At 40.7% G+C, this 27,404-nt stretch overlaps 2 protein-coding genes across 9 annotated transcripts in view; one reads left to right on the forward strand and one right to left on the reverse strand.

Moving 5' to 3' along the window:
• ptprea (protein tyrosine phosphatase receptor type Ea) overlaps window positions 1-27,404 on the reverse strand; it is a 299,961-nt gene that overhangs the window by 220,017 nt on the left and 52,540 nt on the right. For 7 of the 8 annotated variants that reach the window (XM_059947680.1, XM_059947681.1, XM_059947688.1 and 4 more), the window contains one exon: window positions 1,841-1,910. The gene's annotated coding sequence lies outside the window, so the exon portion shown is untranslated. Of the gene's footprint in view, window positions 1-1,840; window positions 1,911-26,339; window positions 26,780-27,404 lie in introns of those variants that run through there. The other variant, XM_059947684.1, reaches the window with a different exon arrangement.
• LOC132379594 (clarin-3) overlaps window positions 1-27,404 on the forward strand; it is a 129,397-nt gene that overhangs the window by 26,384 nt on the left and 75,609 nt on the right. The window lies entirely within an intron of this gene.

The raw sequence follows: 27,404 nt of genomic DNA on the forward strand, positions 1-27,404 counted from the left end.
AACCAGATTGTTTTTTAACAGCCACAGTCATCTGTACGCATAATATTTTTGTAAATTCCGTACTATTTGTATTCAACAGTTGCCCTGGTGAGGTTGGAATTCAGATCGCTGGATGATTAGCCCAGGTCTCTCATCTAGTTGCCACACCACCACATACTAGAGCCAGCATTTAAGAAACCAAACTTCGCAGGGACTAGGATCACTTTCGTTAAGGGGCCCTTTAATAATACAATATTTTGTCCAGCAGGCTCAATCTTACCATCAGCTACCCAAAACAGGTAGCAGTATCAATGTCAGTGTGTCTGCAAGCAATTCTGCTTATGGATGCTTTTAAGCAAAATTTCTGACTTTATTTTTAAATGATATAATCATGTCATCCAATCATTCATTGTAAGGTATGCTTTTATTGTAGACAGTTTACAAGCAAGCAGCAAGTGACACCAAATTTTGGGTGGTCAACAGTGGCATGAATCTACCTTTCATTACTTGGGCACCTGACTTAGAATGAAGTGCATCACAGCAACTTCAGATGTGAAATTTTAAAAGAGATAGTGCACACACTGGAGCATTATTAATTGGCACTTGGGTGTACCAGTTGCTAAAGGAAAACAGAAAATGCTAGAAATATTCAACAGGTTATAGAGACAGAAACATGGCCTGATTCAACCTGAACATTGACTCTGTTTCCCTTTCCACAGATGCTTCTTGAGCTACCAAGTATGTCCAGCATTTTCTGGGTTTATTTCAGATTGGCAGTACCTAGTTTTTTTTTGTGTTTTCCCTTTCAAAACACAGGTGGGGTAAGGTTGGGGACAATCATGTAACTGCTGTTTTACAATGGACCAATCTTAAAAAGTAAAAGAAAAATATTCCTGTTAGGTGAACTCAGAAATTTAAGGTGTATCTGTGAGATGAAAGGATCCTGAACCAGGGCTGTGACCTGAAATGTATAGATTCAAAATTCAAGATGTTTAATGTAATTTCCAGTGCACAAATGTAAAGGAGAACAAAATAATTGTTACTCTGGATCTGATGTAGCACAAAATAACATAATAAGATAAGGAACACAATAATAAAAAAGATAAAAACCGCAATAAATATAAATATGTAAGATAGTTTATATACATAGATTGATTATATGTACATAAAATACATTGGGTACAGGAGTACATAACGTGACTCTGACAGGAAATTATAAAGTTGTGGTGGTGGGGGTTTTGGTGGGGTAATTTAGTGGGTGCAGGTGTTGAGCAGCCTTACTGCTTGGGGAAAGTAACTGTTTTTGAATCTGGTGATCCTGGCATGGATGTTAATTAGCCTCCTCCCTGCGTGGAGTGGGACAAACTGTCCATGAGTGGGGGGGGGGGTGTCATCCTTCATGATGTTGCTGGCATTTTTACGGCACTTTTCTATATATACATCTTTGATGGCAGGTAGGCTGGTGCTGGTAATGCCCTGGGTAGTTTGACTACCCATTGTAGAGCCATCCTGTCTGCTGCAGTGCAGTCCCCAGACCTTGCAGTGACGCAGCATGTTAGGATGCTCTCTGCTCTCTGCTGCATATCTGTAGAATGGTCAGCCTCTTCAGAAACTAGAGTCATTGGTGAGTTTTCTTGATTGTCTAGGATGTGTTCTCGGACCATGAGAGGTTATGTGTGATGTACACTCCCAAGAGTTGGAAATTGCTCACTATTGCCATCAATCTAAAGAGGGATGCGAATGGTGTGAATTCTGAAGTCGATAGCCATTCACCCTTGTCTGGACCTTTCAGATATTAAAGTTAATCCCAAGTAAAATTTACCACAAGTGTCTGAATATGAAAAAAAATAAATTCACTCACCTTATATGTTTCCATCATTCTTTCTCATGCTTGTTTCCTTTTTCCATTGATATCAGACGTCTTCACTAATCTATGAGGAGAAATGTTTGTAATATTACATTTTTAATCTCATCAAGATAAAGGAGTTGCAATAGAAAACAGAGTCACAATGTATATTATTTATATAGATTAGCAACAGAGCTGATCCAGAGACAGAAAATTATGTAAAGTCACTCAGTCACTGTCCTTTGTTGAACTGGCTAGTGGTGTAGTGGCATCTGCACCAGATATCATGGCGAGTGGTCCTGGGTTTGAATCTAGCTGGCTCCTTGTACACTTCCCATCCACGCTGGGTCAAGCATCGAGCTAACAACTTGGCCTCATAAAAAATAGACAAAAGTGCTAAATAGACAAGTGTGCCACCCAACGTGCCACAAGGCATGGAGAGGAATAACAATATCTGTAACATTACCAAACTGACTCTGACATTCAATTTAACAGAGCAAATGCAAAATTCACAAAACGTTGTACAAACAAAGTGATTTAAACTATTCTGCCTCTTCACCCCTCCACTTAAAATGAAGTACAGTAATGAAGAAGAGAAGCTTGCAGGAAACATAGAAACATAGAAAACCTCCAGCACAATACAGGCCCTTCAGCCCACAAAGCTGTGTCGAACATGTCCTTACCTTAGAACTACCTAGGCTTAGCTATTTTTCTAAGCTTTGTACCTATCCAGGAGTCTCTTAAATTACCCTATTGTATCCCCCTCCACCACCATCGCCAGCAGCCCATTCCACTCACTCACCACATTTTGCATAGAAAATATACCCCTGACATCTCCTCTGTACCTACTTCCAAGCACCTTAAAACTATGCCCTCTTGTCCTAGCCACTTCAGCCCTGGGAAGAAGTCTCTGACTATGCACAAGGTCAATGTCTCTCATCATCTTGCTTTATGCACAGTGTTGTTCCATTACAATCAACTCCATCTGAAGCCCGCATCACCTTGTGGAAAGACCGGCTCGCCGGTCTCAAACAACCCCCAACGACGGAAATTCCACTGGATGAAAGCCTTCCCCCAGGAGCTAATTGCAACTGGGCAACCTGGACGTGCCTTAACAGACATAGGACTGGTGTAGGCCGTTCAAAGGTGTCACTAAGCAAATGGGGATATACAGCCAACCTGACAACTTGTGAATGTGGAACTGAGCCACAATCTTTGCAACATCTCCTGCACAGCCCATCGCTAGAGGAACCCTGTACTGTTGCAGATCCTGCCAAATTCAACAACAAGGTGCAAAAATGTGTCCAGTTCTGGCTGGTCCATGTATAGATTGATGTGGACATGATAAGAAGAAGAAGAAGAGATTACCTTGTACACCTCTATTACAACTCTCATCCTCCTCGCTCCAAGGAGAAAAGGCCGAGTTCACTCAAACTATTCTCATACAGCATGCTCCCCAATCCAGGCAACATTCTTGTAAATCTCCTCTGCACCCTTTTTGTGGACTTTGAGAAAATTGGAGAGCTCTCACAAGATGTGCCCAAACCCTATGACCATATCATGATTGTCTTGACACCTGCTCTTCCTTTACTATGGTGGAACACTTTAGAATGTTATGTTAACAATATGGAACTTGTTGCCATAGAAACATATTTACCCAGAGAAACACTCCAATACTTTGCATACTTTGGTTGAGTTTATATCATTGACCTAACATAAAGTTTTTCTGTAATGTTCCTGGTTCCTGGACTGTTTCAAGGATTCTGTGGTTTGAGGTTTCATATTTTGTGTGTTTTTTTTCCAATTTTTTTTTGCCATTTACATGATTTGTTATTTTTTTGTGTTGGGTGTTTGATATTTTCTTTGAATGGGTTCCTTAGTGTTTCTTTGTTTCATTCCTGTCTGTGAAAATACTGCATACATACTTTGACCATAAATGTATTTTGAATCTTTTCTGCATAAATGAAACCTGCACAGCTAACATTGTGGAACAGTGAATACTGTTAAAAAATTCAAGTACATAAGCTGAAGTCAGAAATCGTTACTGTGGATCTGATTATTCCGTGGTGTGTGCAGGAGGCATTTAATAGGTCTGCACCACTATCATTAATCTGTATGGGTAAGCTGAGAATTATGACTCCATCTGTTACTACAAGACAAGCAGCCATGGGTTCTGTCATCCCCAGAAGAGCTATCGATCTTTCAACATTCTTGTTTGGTTATTGCAATCAAAGATGGCAGGTTCCCTTCAGCTTCCCTAAGTTGTGGAATTAGTATTTCTAGATGGTTTGCAAATGGTCTGATAATCAATGATAAAGAGAATTGTGGTATGGGACTACTTCAAATATTCACACATCTGAAAGTGCTAAACCAGATGAATTGTTAATTTTCATAGGGCAACTAAGTGCAGTTAATATCTGTTAAATGGGTTATAGTGTTGAAAAGAACCTAACTTTGGAGAGGGAGAAAGAAACTGTAGTTCAAATGTGAATTGTGGTATTCCTTAGTTTGCCAAGATGCTGAGGAGTTCAGGCAGGCAAAAGCAGATGACATCCTGGCTAAATATTAGAACATGGGTGAAGAGGGTGGTGAATCTATTGCCACAGATGGCAGAGGAATCCAAGTCACTGGGTAATTTACAGCAGAGGTTGACAGGTTCTTGATTAGTAAGGGCATCAATGGTTACAGGGAGAAGGCGGAAGATTGGTGTTGAGATGAAAAATAAATCAGTCATGATTGAATGCCAGAACAGACCCAATGACCCAAATGATCTTGTGTCTTATGGTCAAATGGTCTTATATGGAATAAATTATAAAAGAAAAATAATCCAGGCTTGTATCCACAACCTTCTCTACCGTAATCATTATTATCTACCGAAAGCAGACAGAAAAAATTATAATAATTATACAGTCTCCCTGATATCTGCTAACCGAAAAAATTATAACAAGGACACTCTCTATATGGCCATTCCTGAGGCCAAAGACCTCCTCCCCGAATCACAGTGAAAACTGTACCCATGTCAAGACACAATGGACATGGGTTTCCTCACATGGTAAATCCAGAGAAAGGGCAAGGAGCAGCATCGAACATTTTACAAGCTTCCAACGAGCTACACAAAAAGTCTTCTGCACCATCAGCTGAGAGGGATTATGAAGGATCTTTCTCAAATTTGGTTGCATTTAGAAATTTAATACTATATTATGTTTATCACACAATGATATGCAAGCCAGAATCATAAACAACGATACCATCGCTGATCCAACCCCAGTGCAAGCTGGAGACAAGCAAGGCTCCAGCCTGCACTGGGGTTGGGTCAGTGATGGTATCATTGTTTACGATGCTAGCTTGCACACACATCTTCTAAAATCTTCCTCAGAATAACCCTGCACCTCTATTGCAGAAAGCTCCCCTCCAAAATGAAGATAACTCTGCAGAATGAGAGAGAAAACTGTTTAATCTACATCACTTCCACTCCAGAATCACAATCATCCCAGTTTCAATGATCAAATACACACACAATATTTTTGTGTGGGCACACTTTCAAGCACTAACAAAGCGCAGGCAGTATGTGGTATATTCATTTCAAAGAATGTATTGATAAAAGTCTTCACAAGGTGGACAACAAAAGAAGAACTTCAAGTCTTAGGCCACTAATGAATACATGTAATATCACTAATGGTGATAGCTATTTTCCCTTTATTATTGGATTTTCAATTTCAATTTTCATTATTGAACTTTTCATTCTGGTGAAGAAATGTCATACTGAGCTGCAGATGGAGTATATTGACTTGTCGTTTTCTAATTGTACCAACAATGGGAGCAACATTTATTTCAGGAATAGACAAGGCATTTGTTCAGTGGTATCTTAGGATAAAGATAAAATCTACAATTAAGGATAGGGTAGATTAATTCTTTTAATTTAGTTGAGTGCATAATGCATGATATTTTTCTTGCACCGTCAGTGAATGGCCACTTAAGCAAGACGCCAGATCTTCTTTGCCTATTCAGCAAAACAGCCAGGGATGAAAACAAGTAAACTGCAGGTGCTGGGATCTGAAACAACCCCAGACAAGCTGGGAAGAATTTGGTCAGTTAATCAGAATCTGCGGAAAGAGAAACCAATCAAAGTTCTCGATCAGCAATCCTTCCTCAAATCTGGAGGTGGGGTGGGGGACTTACAGTTTACAAAGCTGAGCCTGGTGAGAGGAGTGAGATGCAAGACAAGTGATGATATGGATCAGAGAAGCAAATTAACAAAACTTTCCTTAATATTAGTGTTTGACTGTAATTAAAATATTGAACATAGATGTACTAACTGAAGAGTCTTCAGAACACTTTGCCTACATTAAATTGGTTGCTATTACAGACCAGATACAAGCAATGATAAGAGCAATTCTATACCACATGAACTAAAGGATTTAAAAAAAACATAGAAACAGTTTACCACTAATCACATCTTAAAAGATTGTTTTTTTACTTTAAGGTTATTTTCTGATAGATGCCCACTCTTTGCAGTGAAGTTCACCAAGTCACTCTCTGCTCCATCATGCTCATACAAATGTTGTACAACTTTACTGAAGTAAATAGCAAGAGATTCAAAACAAAATCTCATCAGTAATGAAAAAAGCTGTTTATGCTCTTCTTTTATTAAAATGGTATCATTCTTGCTTTTCATCTACATTTTAGAACAGCTTATCCATACACCATGAAATAGAGATTTTACCAAGGCTGTAGTTTTTATTACATCTATTCTCAGCATTAACACTTTTAACCCAGGATAACTGCATTCACTCATCTCACAAGGGATGAATGTTCAGTTAGCATCCTTACTCCAACACACCAGTTTTAAAAACTATCATTAGAAATGCAAATACAGTTCTTGTGAAGAATTTCAGTGTTGTGAAAGGGATGGTTGAGCAGAGGCAAACTGGTGCAGTCAGGGATCAGTCCAGATAACACTCAATAGACTTTACAAGGTCAAAACTTATCAAAGTTCTTTACTAAAAGTATTAAGAAATGCAGTTTTTGAACAATCTCAGCATGTTTAGAGCTGCATGTATGGAGCACAAAATGATTTGAATGCCTTATTAGCCCATGGGGCTTGGTAAACCAGAATCAAGGTACATAGGTTATTGGAGATTCGACTTAATACAGGGCTCAGGAACTACTGGGAAATTGGTGAGCTCAGAGAGAAACACCACAAACAAAGTACTGAACCCAGGATGTGACTCTGTGGTCAATGGGCATTCAGTGGAGAATTGCAGAATAGGAAACTTGCTATTTTTAATCTATGCTGTGCTAACTAACTCCAGTCATTCACCACCATGACTGACTCACAGTTAACTCAGTCACAAGGTAGCTAGCCACCAATCTTGTCAGCAATGGCAATATCCTGAAGCCAAATAAAAAATGGCCACGCAGTGCATTTCTTTTTGTAAAATATCATTGACTATTTGACGCTGCTTGACATTCCTTTGCCCTTTGCAGCCTTTCCAATCCCATCCCACCACACCCCTCCAACTCTCTGTAACATAAACAGACCTGTATTATTGCATTTCAAATTCCAATGCAAGTTAAAAAGAGTCAAGGTCATGAAGAAAGAGCAATTCAGCACGGAAATAAGTACTTTGGCCCAGCTCATTTATGCAGACAATGATGTGCAACTGTGCTAATTTTATTTGCCTGCATTTGGACTATACCTTCTCCCCCTCCCCTTCCGTATCCAAGTATTTGTCCAAATGCCTTTTAAACATTGTAGTTACATAGAAAAATAGAAAATAGGTGCAGGAGTAGGCCATTTGGCTCTTTTAAGCCTGCACCGCCATTCAGTATGATCATGGCTGATCATCCAACTCAGAACCCTGTACCTGCTTTCTCTCCATACCCCCTGATCCCTTTAGCCACAAGGGCCATATCTAACTTCCTCTTAAATATAGCCAATGAACCGGCCTCAACTGTTTCCTGTGGCAGAGAATTCCACAGATTCACCACTCTCTGTGTGAGGAAGTTTTTCCTCATCTCGGTCCTAAAAGGCTTCCCCTTTATCCTTAAACTGTGACCCCTCGTTCTGAACTTCCCTAACATCGGAAACCATCTTCCTGCATCTAGCCTGTCCAATCCCTTTAGAATTTTATACGTTTCAATAAGATCCCCCCTCAATCTTCTAAATTCCAGTGAGTATAAGCCTAGTCGATCCAGTCTTTCTTCATATGGAAGTCCTGCCATCCCAGGAATCAATCTGGTGAACCTTCCCTGTACTCCCTCTATGGCAACAATGTCTTTCCTCAGATTAGGGGACCAAAACTGCACACAATATTCTAGGTGCGGTCTCACCAAGGCCTTGTACAACTGCAGTAGAACCTCTCTGCTCCTCAAATCCTTTTGCTAGGAATGCCAACATACCATTTGCCTTTTTCACTGCCTGCTGTACCTGCATGCCCACCTTCAATGACTGGTGTACAATGACACCCAGGTCTCGTTTCACCTCCCCTTTTCCTAATCGGCCACCATTCAGAAAATAATCTGTTTTCCTGTTCTTGCAACCAAAGTGGATAACCTCACATTTATCCACATTAAATTGCATCTGCCATGAATTTGCCCACTCACCTAACCTATCCAAGTCACCCTGCATCCTTTTAGCATCCTCCTCACAGCTAACACTGCCGCCCAGCTTCATGTCATCCGCAAACTTGGAGATGCTGCATTTAATTCCCTCGTCTAAGTCATTAATATATATTGTAAACAACTGGGGTCCCAGCACTGAGCCTTGCGGTACTCCACTTGTCACTGCCTGCCATTCTGAAAAGGTCCCGTTTACTCCCACTCTTTGCTTCCTGTCTGTCAACCAATTCTCTATCCACATCAATACCATACCCCCAATACTGTGTGCTTTAAGCTTGCACACTAATCTCCTGTGTGGGACCTTGTCAAAAGCCTTTTGAAAATCTAAATATACCACATCCACTGGCTCTCCCCTATCCACTCTACTAGTTACATCTTCAAAAAATTTTATAAGATTCATCAGACATGATTTTCCTTTCACAAATCCATGCTGACTTTCTCCGATGATTTCACCTCTTTCCAAATGTGCTGTTATCACATCTTTGATAACCGACTCTAGCATTTTCCCCACCACCGATGTCAGACTAACCGGTCTATAATTCCCTGGTTTTTCTCTCCCACCTTTTTTAAAAAGTGGGGTTACATTAGCCACCCTCCAATCCTCAGGAACTAATCCAGAATCTAAGGAGTTTTGAAAAATTATCACTAATGCATCCACTATTTCTTGGGCTGCTTCCTTAAGCACTCTGGGATGCAGACCATCAGGCCCTGGGGATTTATCTGCCTTTAATCCCTTCAATTTACCTAACACCACTTCCCTACTAACATGTATTTCCCTCAGTTCCTCCATCTCACTAGACCCTCGGTCCCTTACTATTTCCGGAAGATTATTTATGTCCTCCTTAGTGAAGACAGAGCCAAAGTAGTTATTCAATTGATCTGCCATGTCTTTGTTCCCTGTGATCATTCACCTGTTTATGTCTGTAAAGGACCTATATTTGTCTTGACCAATCTTTTTCTTTTCACGTATCTATAAAAGTTTTTACAGTCAGTTTTTATGTTCCCTGCCTGCTTTCTCTCATAATCTTTTTTCCCTTTCCTAATTAAGCCCTTTGTCCTCCTCTGCTGGTCTCTGAATTTCTCCCAGTCCTCAGGTGTGCCACTTTTTTTTGCTAATTTATATGTTTCTTCTTTGGACTTGATACTACCCCTAATTTCCCTTGTCAGCCACGGGTGCACTACCTTCCCTGGTTTATTGTTTTGCCAAACTGGGATGAACAATTGTTGTAGTTCATCCATGCGATCTTTAAATGCTTGCCATTGCATATCTACCGTCAACCCTTTAAGTATCATTTGCCAGTCTATCTTTGCTAATTCACATCTCATACCTTCAAAGTTACCCATCTTTAAGTTCAGAACCTTTGTTTCTGAATTAACTATGTCACTCTCCATCTTATTGAAGAATTCCACCATATTAATTATACCTACTTCTACCTTTTTCTCTGGCACTCTGTTCCATGTTAACAACAATCCTGTGTGGTAGAACTTGCTCTCAGAAGTCCTTATTGACCTGAAAAAGTATCTCAGATTCTTTCTCTTTCTCCTCAGATACTGTCTGATCCACTGGGTGTTTCTAGTATTTTCTGTTTTTAATTCAAACTTTTAGCATCTCTTCATTTTTTCCCTCTTCACCCTGAGAGACTATGTTGAGATCTGATTTTGTTCCAGTTCAGTAAACTAGAAATACTGAATAATAGGTCAATAGCCTACATATCAGAAAAACTGAGTATTGCCGGTGAATAAAAAATAACCACCCTGCCAATACACTGTATATCAGGTTGAGTTGTGGAAAGTTACACAGCATTAACATTTCCAGATGAAGATCCTTCATTAGACGAGAGAAAGTGAGGAAACAGTTTTCAATTTGCAGGAAGTCTACTGGAGTGATGGAAAGGAGAAAGGGAATACCTGTGACAGGGCAGGGCCAAGCTTGCCAATATGATCCCAATGTTTACAGAAAGAAAGAATGATGAGGGAATTTCGAGGTATGTTTAAGCTGCGAAGTTCAGGCCAGAACTGTGACTGAGCCTGAAACTGGAAGGAGAATATTGTAAGTACCCAATGCTTCAGGTAGGGTACGTAAAGACAGAAAGACTGCGCTAATATTGGCAGATGGTTAACCTTGCATAAGTACAAACAGAAAAAGCATGCTACCTGAAATGTTTGAATTCTTGATCTGAAGCACTGCTATTGAATCGCTGTGACACTTGGAAGGAGTGTTTAGGTCTCTGGTCAGTGGGTAGAGTCAAATTAAAAGAATGAGGTTACACAGAAGGTGCAGTGTCAAGGGATCAAGAATAGAATTGGGCTAGATAGAAGAGCAGCAGGGAGTGTTGAAAGGAACGGTCCCTCTAAATTCCTGAAAAGAGAATGGAAGATCTGCCATGAGGTGGAGTCCTATTCATGCTGGTGGAACTTCTGGAGGATGATCAGGTGGATATAAAAACTGGTAAATTGGAAGGCTAACATCAGAGGGACCTTATCATTGCTCTAACTGGAGAATAAATAACAAAATAAGTGAAGTACTGTCAAGGGCTCTATCAACTCTGGTAGGACAAAAATCATGGCCAATGCAAAAGGAAGACATGCCAGAGATACAGTATCCATGCAATTACTGCAAAGGTGGAAGAATTAGGGGAAATTGAATCCCCACAAGAAGCAGGGTGGTTGGAGGAATTGTCAAGATGGTTATGGTAGTCTGTGTGGGCTTGTAATGGCACCTACTGAGATGGAGATGGAGAAATCCAGAAAAAAATGGATCATGTAAAACTGAGAGCAGGGTGAACTTTGGCAGCAAAAGAAATTATATTTGTATGGATGGAAGAAGCAGCACTAATATAGTAGTCAATGCACTAGAGAAAGAGTTGAAAGAAGGGTTCCAAGTAGAAATGGAGCATGGCATATTCCTTCTATCCCACAAAAGTCATTTTCAGGTTGACCACTGCTCTTAGTCATTGCTTCTGAATTTTAATTGAAAAGAATCTGTGTGATTCAAGGTTTTGCATTCATACGGTGTCTGTGCTAAAAATAAATTATACCTAATAAACATTTTAAAAAATCATTGGACATCAATAAAAATCAGTTAATTAAATCTGTAAAATCAGATTCTTAGTGGTTTGTACTGTAATTCTGTTTCCTTTCCTCTTATCATCATTACTTGAGACATTTGCAGATGATCATGAGTAAATATTTCTGCTTGGTTAGATGTTTAAAGTTGGATCTACTTGCCTTACCACCTATTAAATATTTAAAAGACTGAGGCCTTCAAAATGGCACAAGTTAAACAACGGCTGGATTAAATAGAAATATTTTCAAATGAGCAAAGAATCTTCGTGACTCCAAGAATGAACTAATATTGTTACTTGGGTAATGAATATTAAGAGTGCTTAAATGATATTGGACAAGCAGCATCACGGCATAATGTGTTTAATCCATAATTACCCAGTTCATTGCCATAGCAAGTGTCAATTCTGGCACAGTGATTGCAGATGTAAAGCTAAGTATCGTAATTAACTGAGTTGATATATTGAATGGCTTCTCACAATTGTTTTATGGGAAATTGCTGCTGACACTTTACTACCCACCTTGTGCCGCTGCAGCTCAGAGCCTGGAAACATTTATTAGCTTTTTTTTCCCAATGTCAGACATGGAGACAAAATTACCATTAACTTTCACTTCCTGAGGATGGAAGCCTGTTGCACAGGGATGGATGCACTATTTAAGTTGTCTCAGTCTAGTATCACATTAACAGCCATTGGACCCATGAGGCTGCATACCAAGTTAAGAGTTCATGGTATTACATGGTTAGAACATTGGCTGATTGGTAGGAGGCAGGGAGTGCGAATAAAAGGAACACTTTCTGGTTGGCTGCTAGTGACCAGTGGTGTTCAACAGGGTTAGGTGTTGGCACCGTTTTCTTTTTTGCTGTATACCAATGATGGTGGAATAGATGACTTTGTTGCCATGTTTGCAGATGATATGAAGATTGATGTTGGCACTCATTTCAAGATGTCTAGAATAGAAAAGGAGGGATCTGATGCTGAGTCTTTATAAAGCAGTAGTGAGGCCTCAACTTGAGTATTGTGAATAGTTTTGAATTCCATATTTAAGAAAAGATGTGCTGGCATTGGAGGTGGTTCAGAGGATGTTAACAAGGATGATTCCATGAATGAATGTGTTATCATATGGGGAACGTTTGATAGCTCCAGGCCTGTACTCGCAGGAATTTAGAAGAGGGGATCTCTTTGAAACCATTTGAATATTGAAAGGCCTATACAGAAAGATGTGGAAAGGATGTTTCCTATGGTGGGGGAGTCTAGGGCACAGCCTCAGGAGAGAGGGGCATCATTTAAAACAGAGATGTGGAGAAATTTTCTTAGCCAGAGGGTTATGAATTTGTGAAATTTGTTACTTTGGGAAGCTGCTGAGGCCAGGCATTTGAATGTATTGAAGGCGGAAGATAGGTTCTTGATTTGCCATGGCATCAGATGTTATGTGGAGAAGGCTGGGGAGTGGGTCTGAGAAGGGAAAGAAAAGGATCTGCCATAATTGAAAGGCAGAGCAGAATTGATGGGCCAAATGGCCTAATTCTGCTCCTCTGTCTTATGGACTTACGGAAGTCCTGCCACATGATTGGCTGATTAGGTATATGCATTAATAAGCAGATGAATAGGTGCACCTAATAAAATTTCCACTGAGTGTAAGTTACTTCCATTATGAACACCTGTTGTGGCATGACATCCTCTTTGGAAATGTCTGTTTAACATCCCTCTTCTTATGAGCTATGTGTTCAGGATCCATCATGTCAACTGAGGAAGTTAAAATTAAAAAGACAAGCATAAAAATTGGAATTAAAAATTATTCCTTTATGACATAGTTGGCACATTAACTCTACTGCCAGTTCTCACAGAAACCTATTAATCCCATTCTGCTGTGTTTTTAACTGCACCCCACTCACTGTCCCACATTCAATTCCTGTATCGCCAACTATCCACAACAATGATAAGGAAATTACTAGATCATTGGTAAACAGGACATTGACTAGAAAAGACATTTCTCCATTATTTGGTGTGCTAAACATGTTCATCTAGTGCGAACGTTCAATCAATCAATAAATAGGAACATTTACCTGAATGAAAGGTTATGGTTCCTACTTAGATTCCCCAGAATTAATTAGCAAACTATTCAATTGCATTGATTTGCAACATAAAAAGTCAGCGATTTAAAAAAACAACTAATCAAGTGGAACTGCTGCAAGATTAAACAAAGTCTCACCAAAAACTGACGATCTCTCTCTTGTACATAAAGAAATACATCAAAATTGAGACAGCGATCCTGGAGGTCAGTCAACAACAGGCTGGGATTATTACACTAATGGAAATAGATACCCTGAACCCAAGATCTCTTCACCGCCACCCCAAACATGTTCCATTAACAATTTTTCAAGGACTCTAAAATTCATCTTCTCTGTATGATTGATTGATTTATTTAGGATCTGCACAGTCTGTTATCTTTTTGCACTTTGGTTGCTGGTCAGTAGTCTTTGTGTGTGGTTTTTCATTGATTCCATTGTATTTCTTTGGTCTACTGTGAATGTCTAAAAGAAGAATCTCAGGATAATATACAGTAACATATACTGTATGTATTTTAATACATTTAAAATGTTTTAAAAAGTTTTCAGCTCCCACAACATTTCTCACATTTCACTGTCACATTTCTAAATTTAAACCACATTGAAGAAGAACTCTTGACCTAATCTACAAAACATTGTGCATCATGTCAAATCAAAAGAAAAATTCCAAAAGCTGTCAACAATTTACTAAAAATTAAAAACCAGAATTGTGAATACCTGACAAAATATTCATCCCCTTTGTAACTACTACATTAACTTTCCTCAGGTGCAGTATTGTTTATTACCATACCTGCTCACCTAATTTGCTTACGTAGAAAATTGGAGGTTCACCTGAATAAATACCACCTCTGATTGGTCTGTTGGAAATCTACCAGGCTGTGAGGCCCAACAGTATGGTAGATTTTTAAATGACCAAACCAAAATGAAGACAAAAGCATTCAAGGCAAGTCAGGGAAATGATAATAGAGGAGCAGAAATCTGGGGAAGGGTACAATACCATCTCAAAGACACAAACATACTTTGGATTTTAGTGCACTCTGCTGCGAAAATGTGCAAAAAAAAAAATGAAACCTCGGTCACACTGTCTAGATCAGGCCACCCCTCTACATTTAGTCACTTGTAAGAGAGGCTATTATAACACCAGCTTCTGAGTAAGCTGTGAAAGCCAATGTTGCAACTGGAGATGACTTTCATTGCTCCATAATCTCGAAAGCCTTGCACAAAAACAATACTTATGGAAGACTGGCAAGGAAAAAGTCATGGCTTAAAAAAAGGCATATCTTTGCCCATAAAAACTTTGCAAAGCATCACTTAAAAGATACTATAAAGATGTGGAAGAAGGTCTTGTGGTCAGATGAGACTGAAGTGGAACTTTCTGGCATCAACATGAAGCATTACACCTGGTGTAAATTTAATAATGCAATACCATCCCTACTGGAAAGTATGGTGGAGGTAGCATTATGCTATGGGGATGCTTTTCAGCAGCAGGGGCTGTAAACCTGGCTCGGATTAATGGAACAATCAATGCTGCTAACTGCAGAAAGATTCAGGATAAAAAGCTGCTTGCCTCAGTCAGAAAGGTGAAATTGGTGAGGATGTTCGTCTTTCAACAGGACAACATTCACACTGCAAGAGCAGCCATAGAGTGCCTTCAGATAAAGAAAATTGATGTCCTTGAGTGGCCCAGTCAGAGTCCTGAACTTAACTTAACTTGACTGAACATCTCTGGCAAGACCTCAAGGTTGCTGTCCACCACTGCTCCCAAACTAACCTGGCACAGCTTGAGCAATTTTGCAAGGAGGAGTGGGCAAATCTTGCTCCATCTCATTGTGCAGAGCTAAAAGTGACTTATCCAAAAAGAATTCTACCCGTAGTAGCTGTGAGAGGTGGTTCAACTAAGTACTGTGCAAAGAGTGATGAATACTTTTCAGAAGCTGACATTTCAGTTTTTGAATTTTTCATCTGAAATGCTTTACTATTTTCCCTGTTTTTCACAAGAGGACCATGTAATTCACAAATAAAATTTCTCAGTTAATTTGAGCAAAATCCCTGCTTCTAATACTTGTTTCTGTGAACAAAGAGTTGGGGCTAAATACTTTTACAAGGCGCTGTACTTTGAACTTTAAACAGTCAATCTCATGGCATCACCAGACAGGGAAACCTCCTGCTGATTACCATTACCGTCCTGAACCTGATGGATCTATCCCTGTCTATTTTGAGCACCACTTAGAAAACGTAAAGTGGATATCTACAACACAAGAAGAATCTCAGGGTGAGGGACTTCAAAGTCCATCATCAAAAATGACTTGGAAAGTATGACTGACTAAGCTTTCAGCTTCCTCTCTCAGGCTATGAGACCAACAGCTTTTTCCCCACAGGTTGTGAGACTAATGAATACGCTGCCAGCACAAAGATCTCATCACTAGGAAAGTGAGCTATTTACTGTTTACCTGTCCTGCACATTACATGCACTTTGAATTATATTTTGTTAATTTGTAGTAATATTTTGTTCTATTGCTGTGTGTGATATATGTTTTTGGGTGCAGAGGTATGTTGTTTCATTTAATTGTACATATTTACAATCAGATGACAACAAACTTGAACTAATATTGATTGGCATCTCCTTACCACAAAGAGTTTAGATGGGGTGGAGATTGTTCGGTGTGTTCAGGAATGTTTCTGATGCAATATGTAGATAAGCCAACTAAAGGAGAGGCTGTACTTTATCTGGTACCTGAACCTGGTCGGGTGTCAGATCTTTCAGTCGGAGAGCATTTTGGAGGTAGTGACCACAACTCCATCTCCTTCACCATAGCGCTGGAGAGGGATAGGCGCAGACAATTTGGAAAAACATTTAACTGGGTAGGGGGAAATATGATGCTATTAGGCAGGAACTTGGGAGCATAAATTGGGAGCAGATGTTCTCAGGAACATGGCAGAAATGAGGCAAATGTTCAGGGAACTTTTGCATGAAGTTCTACATAGGTATGTTCCATTGAGGCAGGGAAAAGGTGGTACAGTTAAAGAACCACAGTGTACAAAGTAGGTAGAAAATCTAGTTAAGAAGCAAAGAAAAGCTTATGAAAGGTCAAAGAAACTGTTAGAGCTCTAGAAAATTACAAGTTTGCTAAGAAGGAGCTTAAGAATCTAATTAGGAGAGCCAGAAGGGGCCATGATAAGGCCTTGGTAAGTAGGATTAAGGAAAACCCCAAGGCATTCTACAAGTATGTGAAGAGCAAGAGGATAAGCCATGTGAGAATAGGACCAATCAGGTGCAATATCTGAAACGTGGACATGGAGTTGGAAGAGGTAGCAGAGGTACTTAAAGAATACTTTGCTTTATTATGCACCAGGAAAAAAGACCTTGGCAATTGTGGGGATGACATACAGTGGACTGAAACATTTGAGCTTATAGACATTAAGAAAGAGAATACACTGGAGCTTTTGAAAAGCATTAAGTTAGATAAGTCACTGGGACTGGACGAGATATACCCTAGGCTACTATGGGAAGTGAGGGATAAGATCGTTGAGCCTTTTGTGATGATATTTGCATCATCAATAGGGACGGGAGAAGTACTGGAGGATTGGAGGGCTGCAAATGTTGTTCCCTTGTTCAAGAAAGCGAGTAGAGATAACTCAGGAAATTATAGCCCAGTGAGTCTAACTTCAGTGGTGGGCAAGTTGTTGGAGAAGATCCTGAGAAGCTGGATGGAGAGACATAATCTGATTAAGGATAGTCAGCATGGCAGGTTGTGCCTCATGAGCCTCATTGATTTCTTTGAGGAAGTAACAAAACACATTGCTGAAGGTAGATTATTGGATGCAGTGTCTATAGATTCATTAAGGCACTTGATAAAGTTCCCCATGCAAGGTTCTTTCAGAATGTAAGGAGGCATGGGATCCAAGGAGACCTTGATTTGTGGATCCAGAATTGGCCTGTCCACAGAAGGTAAAGGGTGGTTGTAGATGGTTCATATTCTGCATGGAGGTCTGTAACCAGTGGTGTTCTACAGGGATCTGTTCCAGGACCCCTCCTCTTTGTGATTTTTATAAATGACCCGGATGAAGAACTAGAAGGGTGGGTTAGTAAGTTTGCTGATGACACAAAAGGTTGGGGGTGTTGTGGATAGACTGGAGGGTTGTCAGAGGTTACAGTGATACATTGACAGGATGCAGAACTGGTCTGAAAAGTGGCAGATGGACTTCAACCAGTTAACTGTGAAGCAGTTCATTTTGGTAGGTCCAGTTTGAAGACAGAATATAAATGGTAAGACTCTTGGCAAGTGTGGAGGGTCTGAGCGATCTTGGAGTCTGTATCGATAGGACACTCAAAGTTGCTGTGCAGGTTGACAATGCTGTTTAGAAGGCATTTATCAACTGTGGGACTGAGTTCAAGAGCCATGAGGTAATATTACAGCTATATAATATCTTGATCAGACCCCATTTGGAGGACTGTGTTCAGTTCTGGTCACCTCACCACAGAAAGGATGTGGATACTATAGAGAGAGTGCAGAGGAGATTTACAAGAATGTTGCCTGGATCGGAGGGTGTACTTTATGAGAATAAGTTGAGAGTACTTTTCTCCTTGGACCGACGGAGAATGAGAGGTGACCTAATAGAGGTGTATAAGATGATGAAGGGCATTGATTGTCTGGATAGCCAGAGGCTTTTTCCCGGGGCTGAAATGGCTAACACGAGGGGGCATCTTTTTAAGGTGTTTAGAAATAGGTACCGAGGGGATGTCAGGGGGTAAGTTTTTCACACAGAGAGTGGTGGGTGCGTGGAATGCAATGCTGGCGGTGGTGATGAGTGGATAAAATAAGGTCTTTTAAGAGCCTCTTAGGTACAAGGAGCCTAGAAAAATAGAGGACTATGCACTAGGAAAAGTCTAGGCAGTCTCTAGAGTAGGTTACATGGTCGGCACAACATTGTCGGCCAAAGAGCCTGTAATGTGCCGTAGATTTCTATGTTCAATGTAACTCGAACTTTACAACTAGACAGAGTTTGAGCCAGATAGTGGTTGAAGGGAAAGCTATTCCAAATCTCATCTACACCAATCTGCCTGTTGCAGATCCATTCACTTCAGTGCAAGACAATGGCAAATACAGTACAACTGGTGCCTCACAGTCCTAGCAGCCCATAGTCAATATTATCCTCAGCCATTATGAGTATGAAGTTTGCAAGTTCTTCCTTTGATCATGCTGACTTCTCCAAGGTACTCCAGCTCCTAGTCCCAAATTCCTGCAGGTTGAACGTTATTAGGCGCTGTAAATTGACCCCAAGTATGTAGGCAAATAGTAGAATCCAGGGGAATAAAATGGGATTACCATTACTGAGTGCTTGATGGTTGAAATAGGCTGTTACTGTGCTCTATGACACTGTGACCATCTATCCTACATGGGACTGCCAGGGGGAATCTCATCTTCACACTGGGGATTCTTTTCAGCATTCTCCATGCCATTATCATTGAGCAAGATGGAACAAATCCAGAGAACACTGAGTAGCTCTTAATTATTTATCAAGGTAGCACTGTGGAATATCAGGAGCAGCTCCAGAAACTGTTCCACACAAGATTTAACCTCTTAATCCAGGATGCCTGTAAATCCATCTGCACCATAACACCAGGATCTTAACTTGCTTCAATGAGAAGTGAAGAGGAAAATCCCAGAGGTGGCAACAAGTTGTTGACTGCAGTACATGCTAAATATGCTAAAAAGACAGAGCTAAACACTCAGCAAATCAATTCTGATATCATGGTCCATTGTGGTGGACAAGTAAATGCATACCAAGAGGAGGCAGTTTCATGAATAACCCAATCAACGATGATGGCAGAGCCCAGTTTGGAGATACAATAGAGGCATTTACAACTATTTTCAGGCACAGTGCCTTTATTGGATGTTCCACTTCAGTCTTCTCCCAGCAATAAAACTGTAAGTATGACACAGCCACCCACCATAATTGCTTACAATTAAAGTTTCCCTTATACATTGTAAATGTTCACATTCAGCAGCCCCAAATAATAATGAGTTTATGACAACAACTGATTAAAAAGTCTCTTGCATGAGGATCTTTACACCTTGTAAATGATGGCAAGCATGATTACATTGTTCCTTGTCTTTCCAGTGAGAACCTTGATGTGGTAATTACCTTAATGTGTTTGACTGTTGAAATGTAGTGGCAAGTTTATTAATAAGATAGCAAAGTACTGTAGATTTCAAGCTGTCCAATTAAATTACAATTGGATTGGAAAAGATTTTCTGTCTGACAATGCTAACTGCACTCACATCCAAGAGCTCAGACGTTCACACTCAAGAAAGTACCACATTCCAATTACCAGCAGGAATCCACTGCTCCAACCCAACTCTCAAATTAACAATACTGTACAAATAACATCTTTGATTCAAAAGTAAAATAATATCATCATCATTCCAAATATGGTTGTATATAATATGGCTGGCCAGGCACTAGGTTAAGTAGCCAAGTTCATATTTTTAAACCTAGGGACAACAACAAGCCCCGCAATTAAAAATCAATCTTGTCTTTCTTTCAGCAATACAACAAAATGCTCGAGGAACACAGCAGGCCAGGCAGCATCATTAGGATGCTGCCTGACCCACTGACTTCCTCAGTTGTTTCGTACTTTTCTACAGATTCCATCATCTACAGTCTCTTGTGCCTCCATCTTGTCTTTCCTTCAGATTGAACCAATTATTTGTATTTCAAAGATTCATACGACAGCACTGTATAAACAGATCATCAAACTGCAAACTGATTTTTTAAGCTTCCATTGATATAATTAAACATATACTCTAATTCCCTTCCGGAAATGAATGAATAGTTTGTGAACAAGTGAGTCACTAACATAGTACGAAAGATCATATCTCTTCCATTTATCAAATTAATACAAGCTGCATATGTTTACTACTGGGAATTGTTTTGGTGTAAAGTATTTACAAATTTTAGTTTGAACTGAGCAAGTGATTTTGATATCGCCTTCATTATTGATTTTTATTGCTAGGTTGCCTCACTTTAATTTGATGGTTACAGTCATTGTGCAGTGGAAAGTGGAGACCAAGCATCTGGGCAATAGGCCTCTAAAAGTAGATTGAAAGGAAATGCAGATCGGATTGCTCTGGCCTGAACATGAACTATTCACTCAGAAAAGGGGACTGGACAGTGTAGAAGTAGCAGAATTCTTTAAATAGCACTGTGCTGAATGCAAAACTACAAAGGCAGGACCAAAAGCATGGTTCGCTCCTGCTCTGCATCCTCCTCATCAGGCTTCCCTTTCATACTGTTTGCCTGCCTCTGTGATCTGATGATAACTATCAGCAATAGCTGCAAGGTAATTGATATGGAAGAGTTTTGTGCCTACTTAATGCAGCAAAGGAAACTTTTTTGAGGAATCATACATACAGCGCTGGAGGAACTCAGAGGGTTAGGAAGTATCTATGGAATGAAATAAACAGTCAACATTTCAGGCTGAGGCCTTTCATCAGGATTGGTCCTAATGAAGGGTCTCGGCCCAAAACGTCAACCGTTTATTCCCCTCCATTGATACTGGCTGGCCTGCTGAGTTCTTCCAGCATTCTGAGTGTGTTGCTCATGTTTTCCAGCATCTGCAGAATCTTTTTTGTCTGAGACTTCCTAGGCATGGTTCTACAAGCACAGACTGCTGTGAACCAATTTGACTATATTCCTCAGAAGCACCTTGGTTTCCTCCTTCTTCTCACAGGTGCAACGTAAAGAAGACATGGCAATCTCACTTGCTTCCGAAGGTAAGGAGCCCTTAAGGGTTTGAGGCTGTGGAGAAATCAGGCGGCACCAGCGAAAGAGGAACAGGATGAAAGAAGAAATAGTTACAACTTGAGGGCAAGTAAAAGCAGTGTTTAATAGTGAGAGAGTAGATAAGGCTATTCCAGCATTCAGTCACATCATGGCTGAAAAACCAGAGAAGTGAAGAATCGTAGTTTTGGTGTGAGAGATTGTGAAACCCAACAAATTCATTAAGTATAGATAATAAACTGCATCAACTAATACAGTACCTTTGTTTTAAGCCAAATCCCCACACTCTATAACTAAATCACATGTCATTCAAAATAACTGTAATTGTAGAAGTGAAGTAACACACTGTGCCCAAAATTTTTCCACAGTCAGAAACATTTTCTTGGTGAGCTAAGCTCGATGTGCAGCCATGACATTGAACTTGCCCTCACCCACACAGTCACAGCAGGTATTCATCAGTATAGCATTAAAGTCGAACCCAAGTTGACTGTCACATCCATAAGTGCAAGTATGCACAGATACAATGAAAAACTTGTTTGCAGCAGTATCACAGACACATAGTGTCATACAAACATCATTCACAAGAAAAGATAAATTATATATACTTTTTACAAGAAAGAACACAATTAGAATCAAATAAATGAAGACCATTTTGGTGCAAAGTGATCAAAGTGGTCAGAGCAGAGCTAAACTGTATTGATTATAACCGAGCACAGCGATTGTGTTTCCTCATATGATCAAGGTTTCCCAAGAACTGTGCCGATCACAGCATTGCCTGATCCTGCAGTAACACTGCTTGTGTTAAGTCTTGCACCTGGTAAAGAATCAACAGTGTACAGCAGCGGTATGAAGAAACATCAACTGGGAAAACCTCATGATGACAAAGCTGCGGTAAGCAGGTTTACTGCTTTAGTAGTCTCTCAAATGTAATGTCAACTGCAACTTTCCGTCATGAGTTTAGTTTGCGCCTTAAAGCATGCGGCAGCAAGACTTAATAAAACATGACAAATTGCAAAGCAAAAAAATTCTCATTTACCTTTAAGCAATTTGTTTCATGATGCTGCACTTTTATCAGTACATCCTTCTTAAAATAAACTTCCTGCTGGTTTCCTCTTTGTCATGTGACCTAATCACAAACTCATTGTGAAGCAAATAATTCACTGGATTTTCCTTAAAGGGACACTAATCTTTGTTCAAAAAAAAAGTCAGGTATGATGTCCTGTTAGAAATGCAAAATAACTCAATTACCATTGCAACACACACAAAGTGCAGAAGGAACTCAGCAGATCAGGCAGCAAAAATGGAAAAGATAACAGTTGAAGTTTTGGGCCAAGACCTTTCAGCAGGGTCCATAGATGCTGCCTGGATTGCTGAGTTCTTCCTGCGTTTTGTGTGTGTTGCTTGGATTCCCAGCATCTGCAGATTTTAAAGAGCAAACACGAGGAAATCCGCTGATGCTGGAAATTCAAACAACACACACAAAATGCTGGTGGAACGCAGCAGGCCTGGCAGCATCTATAAGCAAGAAGCACTGTCGATGTTTTGGGCCTGTGGTGAACTACATATACCTGTCTGGACACGCCCCCTGCTGACTGCTCCTGTGGCCCCTCCCACAGACCGTGGTTCCTCCCACAGACCGCGGTATAAAGGCGATTGAGGTCTGAGCCCGGCCCTCAGTCTCCAGGATGTAGTATGGTGGTCAACTGATGAAGCTAAGAGCTGGAAAGGTGATTGGCAAAAGTGATACAGAGCTGGAGAAGGAAAGGATCATGGGACGGGAGGCCTCGGGAGAAAGAAAGGGGGATGGGGGGAGCACCAGAGGGAGATGGAGAACAGGCAGGGTGATGGGCAGAGAGCGAGAGAGAAAAAAAAACAAACAACTAAATATGTCAGGGATGGGGTAAGAAGGGGAGGAGGGGCATTAACGGAAGTTAGAGAAGTCAATGTTCATGCCATCAGGTTGGAGGCTACCCAGCCGGTATATAAGGTGTTGTTCCTCCAACCTGAGTGTGGATTCATCTTGACAGTAGAGGAGGCGATGGATAGTCATATCAAAATGGGAATTGGACGCGGAATTAAAATGTGTGGTAACTGGGAGATCCTGCTTTCTCTGGCGGACCGAGCATAGTTGGCCTAACTCTAACTTCTGTTAATGCCCCTCCTCCCCTTTTTACCCCATCCCTGACATATTTAGTTGTTTGTTTTTTTTTCCCTTCTTGAGCTCTGTTTCACTTTCGCCAATCACCTTTCCAGCTCTTAGCTTCATCCCACCCCCTCCAGTCTTCTCCTATCGTTTCGCATTTCCCCCTCCCCCCACTACTTTCAAATCTCTTACTATCTTTCTTTTCAGTTAGCCCTGATGAAGGGTCTCGGCCCGAAACGTCGACACTGTTTCTCCTATAGATGCTGCCTGGCCTGCTGTGTTCCACCAGCATTTTGTGTGTGTTAATCTGCAGATTTTTTTTGTTTGTGATTTAATTACCACTGCATCATTCCCCAAAAATAAATAAGTAGTAAAGCACTACGATCTGATTTTCTGCAAATCATTACTAAACTTCTGATGGATTGTACTCAATTCTGTTTTGACTGACCACAAAGGTCATTTGGCTCCAGGCTATTTTTACGGTGCATATGTCAGGAGCTGTATATGCTCTCTGGATGAAACAGGCAAGCAGATTAGGAAACTTTTTGCCTGTAGATTAGGCTGCTTGTGAGTTTGAACCCCGTCTGATGGAGTCATGCATTTAAATTTAGTTTGACATTCTTAGTCATAGAAAATGATGGCACAGATACAGACCCTTTGGCCAATCTAGTCTGTGATGAAACATTTAAACTGGCTAGTCCCATTAAGCTGCACTTCTTCCCTATACACCTCTTCCATCCATGTACCCATCCAAACTTCCATTGAAATTGAAATCACGTCCTTCACTTGCACTGGCAGCTCATTCCACACTCTCACCATCCTCTGAGTGAAGTTTCTGTTCATGTTCCCCTTAAACTTTTCACCTTTCACCCTTAAACTATGATCTCTAATTGTAGTCTCACCCCACCTCAATGAAAAATGCCTGCTTGCATTTACCTTAAATAAACCCCTTACAGTTTTGTATTCCTTCACCTTTATCAAATTTCCACTAGGTTTTCTAATAGTTTTGTATTCCTTCACCTTTATCAAATTTCCACTAGGTTTTCTATTTTCTAAGGAATAAATTTCTCACCTATTCGATCTTTCCTTATAACTCAGGTCCTCCAGTTCCAGCAACCCCCTTGTAAATTTTCACTACCATTTCAATCTTATTGACATCTTTCCTATAGGTAGGTGACCAAAACTGCACACTATACTCCAAATTAGGCCCCACTAGCATCCCAACTCCCACACTCATTACTTTGATCTATGGAGGCCAGTGTTCCAAAAGCTTTCTTTATGGCCCTATCTACCTGTGATGCCGCTTTCAATGAATTACGGACCTGTATTCCCAGATCCTTTTCTTATACCGCACTCTTCTGTGCCCTACCGCTCACTGTTTAAGACCTATCCTGGATGATCCCCCCAAAGTGCAACACCTCACACTTGTCAGCATTGAATTCCATCTGCCATTTTTCAGTCCATTTTTCCATCTGGTGCAGATTACATTACTCCAGGCTTCCTTCCCTGGAACTCGTCTCCAGGCATTTTCTCACTGACGTTTATGTGCAAATTTAACAACTAGGTTTTTTTTTTATAAACTTTTGATGGTAAACATACCTCAAAAGTATTTTATTGGCCATCTTCCCAAACATTCCCCTGAACCTGTAACTGGATGTCACTGAGCCTCTGGATTGTGCTCCTGCACTTTCTTTACTAAAGCCTGTGGCAGAGCTCCTGATTGCCTCATTTCATGCCTGCTTTCAGCTGTTGTGCTTCCTGAAAGTTTAGGAATAACAATCTGTCCGCATGTGGTCAGGGCAAACAAGTCTATGAGATCCAATGCCTGACCTGCATTGGATGGCAGCTAGACATTACTAGAGCAGTTCCTGAGCCCCAACAGATACATCCCTCTAAACCAGGCAATGGTCCCTCTGAACTCAAACTACCAGCAGTCTTCAAACTTACACCACCCTGCTCAGAGCCAATCAACAGATCTGTTATGTACGGTGGGAGTTATTAAAAGAGGAAGTTAGAAACTGGGAGACACAAGGCAAAGGTTGCAGTGGCAATAGTGAGAATGGAAGGTAGTTACAGATGGCTGCAGCAGGAAAGGAGACAACAATGAGAGAATGATTGGGACCAGGATCTGGCGGCTAGTGGAGTGGGAATGTAAACAGCAGACACAGGAGACGGAGGGCTGGCCACTGCACCAGGGGAAGTAATGGAAGGCCACTGTGGGGTGGGAGTAGACTGTCAGCAGAATGAGGGGAACTGAGACAGCAGTAGAATCGGTTACAGGATCCGCTCTCCACTGCACCCCCGCCAGAGCTCACATCCCCATTCTGACTATGTACTGTCAGCAGGCAAGTCACTTGGGTTAGAAGTGTCCCTGCAGCCTGATTGCTTATAGGCTGCTCTAATACGGTGCAAACATTGTTTTATTTGCCATTAATCTACCATTAAACAGCATCAGCAGTCAAAGTAATAGAAACAAAACTTCTATTTGCAATCTATAGACACAGTTCAACACGTCACAGAAACCAACCTCTCCTCCATGGGCTCTGTCTATACTTCTTGCTGCATCAGTCAAGCAGCCCACATAGTCAAAGATCCCACCCACCCTGGACATTTTCTCTTTACCTCTCTTCCATCGGGCAGATACAAAAACCTGAAAGCATGTACCAAGGACAGATTTGACCCTGTGCTTATAAGACTATTAAATAGTTCCCCGGTACAATAAATTGGGCTCTCGACCCTGCAACTACCACGCTTTGATCTTGTACCGCGTCGTTTGCTGGCACTGCACCTCTTTGTTGCTGTTACACTTCATTCTACATTGCTATTATTCTTACCTTGTTCTCTCTCGATGCAGTGTAACAAATTGATCCGTATGAGCAGTATGTACAACATACGATAGCGCAGTGTTCAGCACAACGCTTTACCGCACAGGTGAAGGGTGTTCGATTCACACCGCAGCCTGTGGTGAGTTTATACATTCTCTCAGTGTGGGATTTGTACGTTCTCTCTGTGACCGTGTGGGTTTCCTCCGGGTGCTCCACTTTCCTCCCACAGTCCGGTGATGTCGCGGTTGGTAGGCTAATTGGCCGTGGTACATTGTCCTGTAATTAGGCCGGGGTTAAGTTGGACAATTGCTGAGCACAGTGACTCGAAGGGCTGACTCCGTAATGCAATAAATCTTGGCACAAAATGCCGACCATTTGCTCTTTTCGATAAATGCTGCCTGGATGCCTGTGTGTATGTGTATGTACTTTAGTTAAATAAATAACTATATTTCTCAATGTATCTTGTTCTGTGTGACAATTCCAATCAAGTATTCATGAGACCTAGAACTTGGGGCCCAGAGCCAGCCCCATTACTCGTGAGTTAAAAAAAATCAGTGCCTTGAAACTATCCAGGGCATGATCACCCTCACCCATAAATACTGATTGGGCAACTACCCACCTATTTGTTAATGATGTACATTCCATTAACTGATTATTGAAAAGACCAGATCTAATCTGGGCTACAGGAGGCTGCCCTATCCTGGAAACCTGAGCACCTCCACTTAAAACAGAACTGATAAAACTCAGGATGGCAGACTGTTATAATGTCTAAAGACTGACCTACTCTTGGTCAATGATCCATACAAGATACGTCAGTGTTGCTGGAGTCCAAATTCCTGACCCTGCACAGTCAGGCTCTTTAGCCAATGGTATCTGCAATCCACTAATTAGGCCATGCAAACATTGCAGTTGAGTTCCTCCTTAGAGTTAAACACAATCCGACCTCTAGGTCAGCATGTTTAACCAGACAATGATCATAAAAATATTCAAAAGTAGTATCCAGATATAGTCATCATAATTAACATAATAAACAATTCTCTCCATCACTATGTTCATTTACAACAGAACCAGAGA

Source organism: Hypanus sabinus, chromosome 22 (genome assembly GCF_030144855.1).
Source record: "Hypanus sabinus isolate sHypSab1 chromosome 22, sHypSab1.hap1, whole genome shotgun sequence".
Taxonomy (NCBI): domain Eukaryota; kingdom Metazoa; phylum Chordata; class Chondrichthyes; order Myliobatiformes; family Dasyatidae; genus Hypanus; species Hypanus sabinus.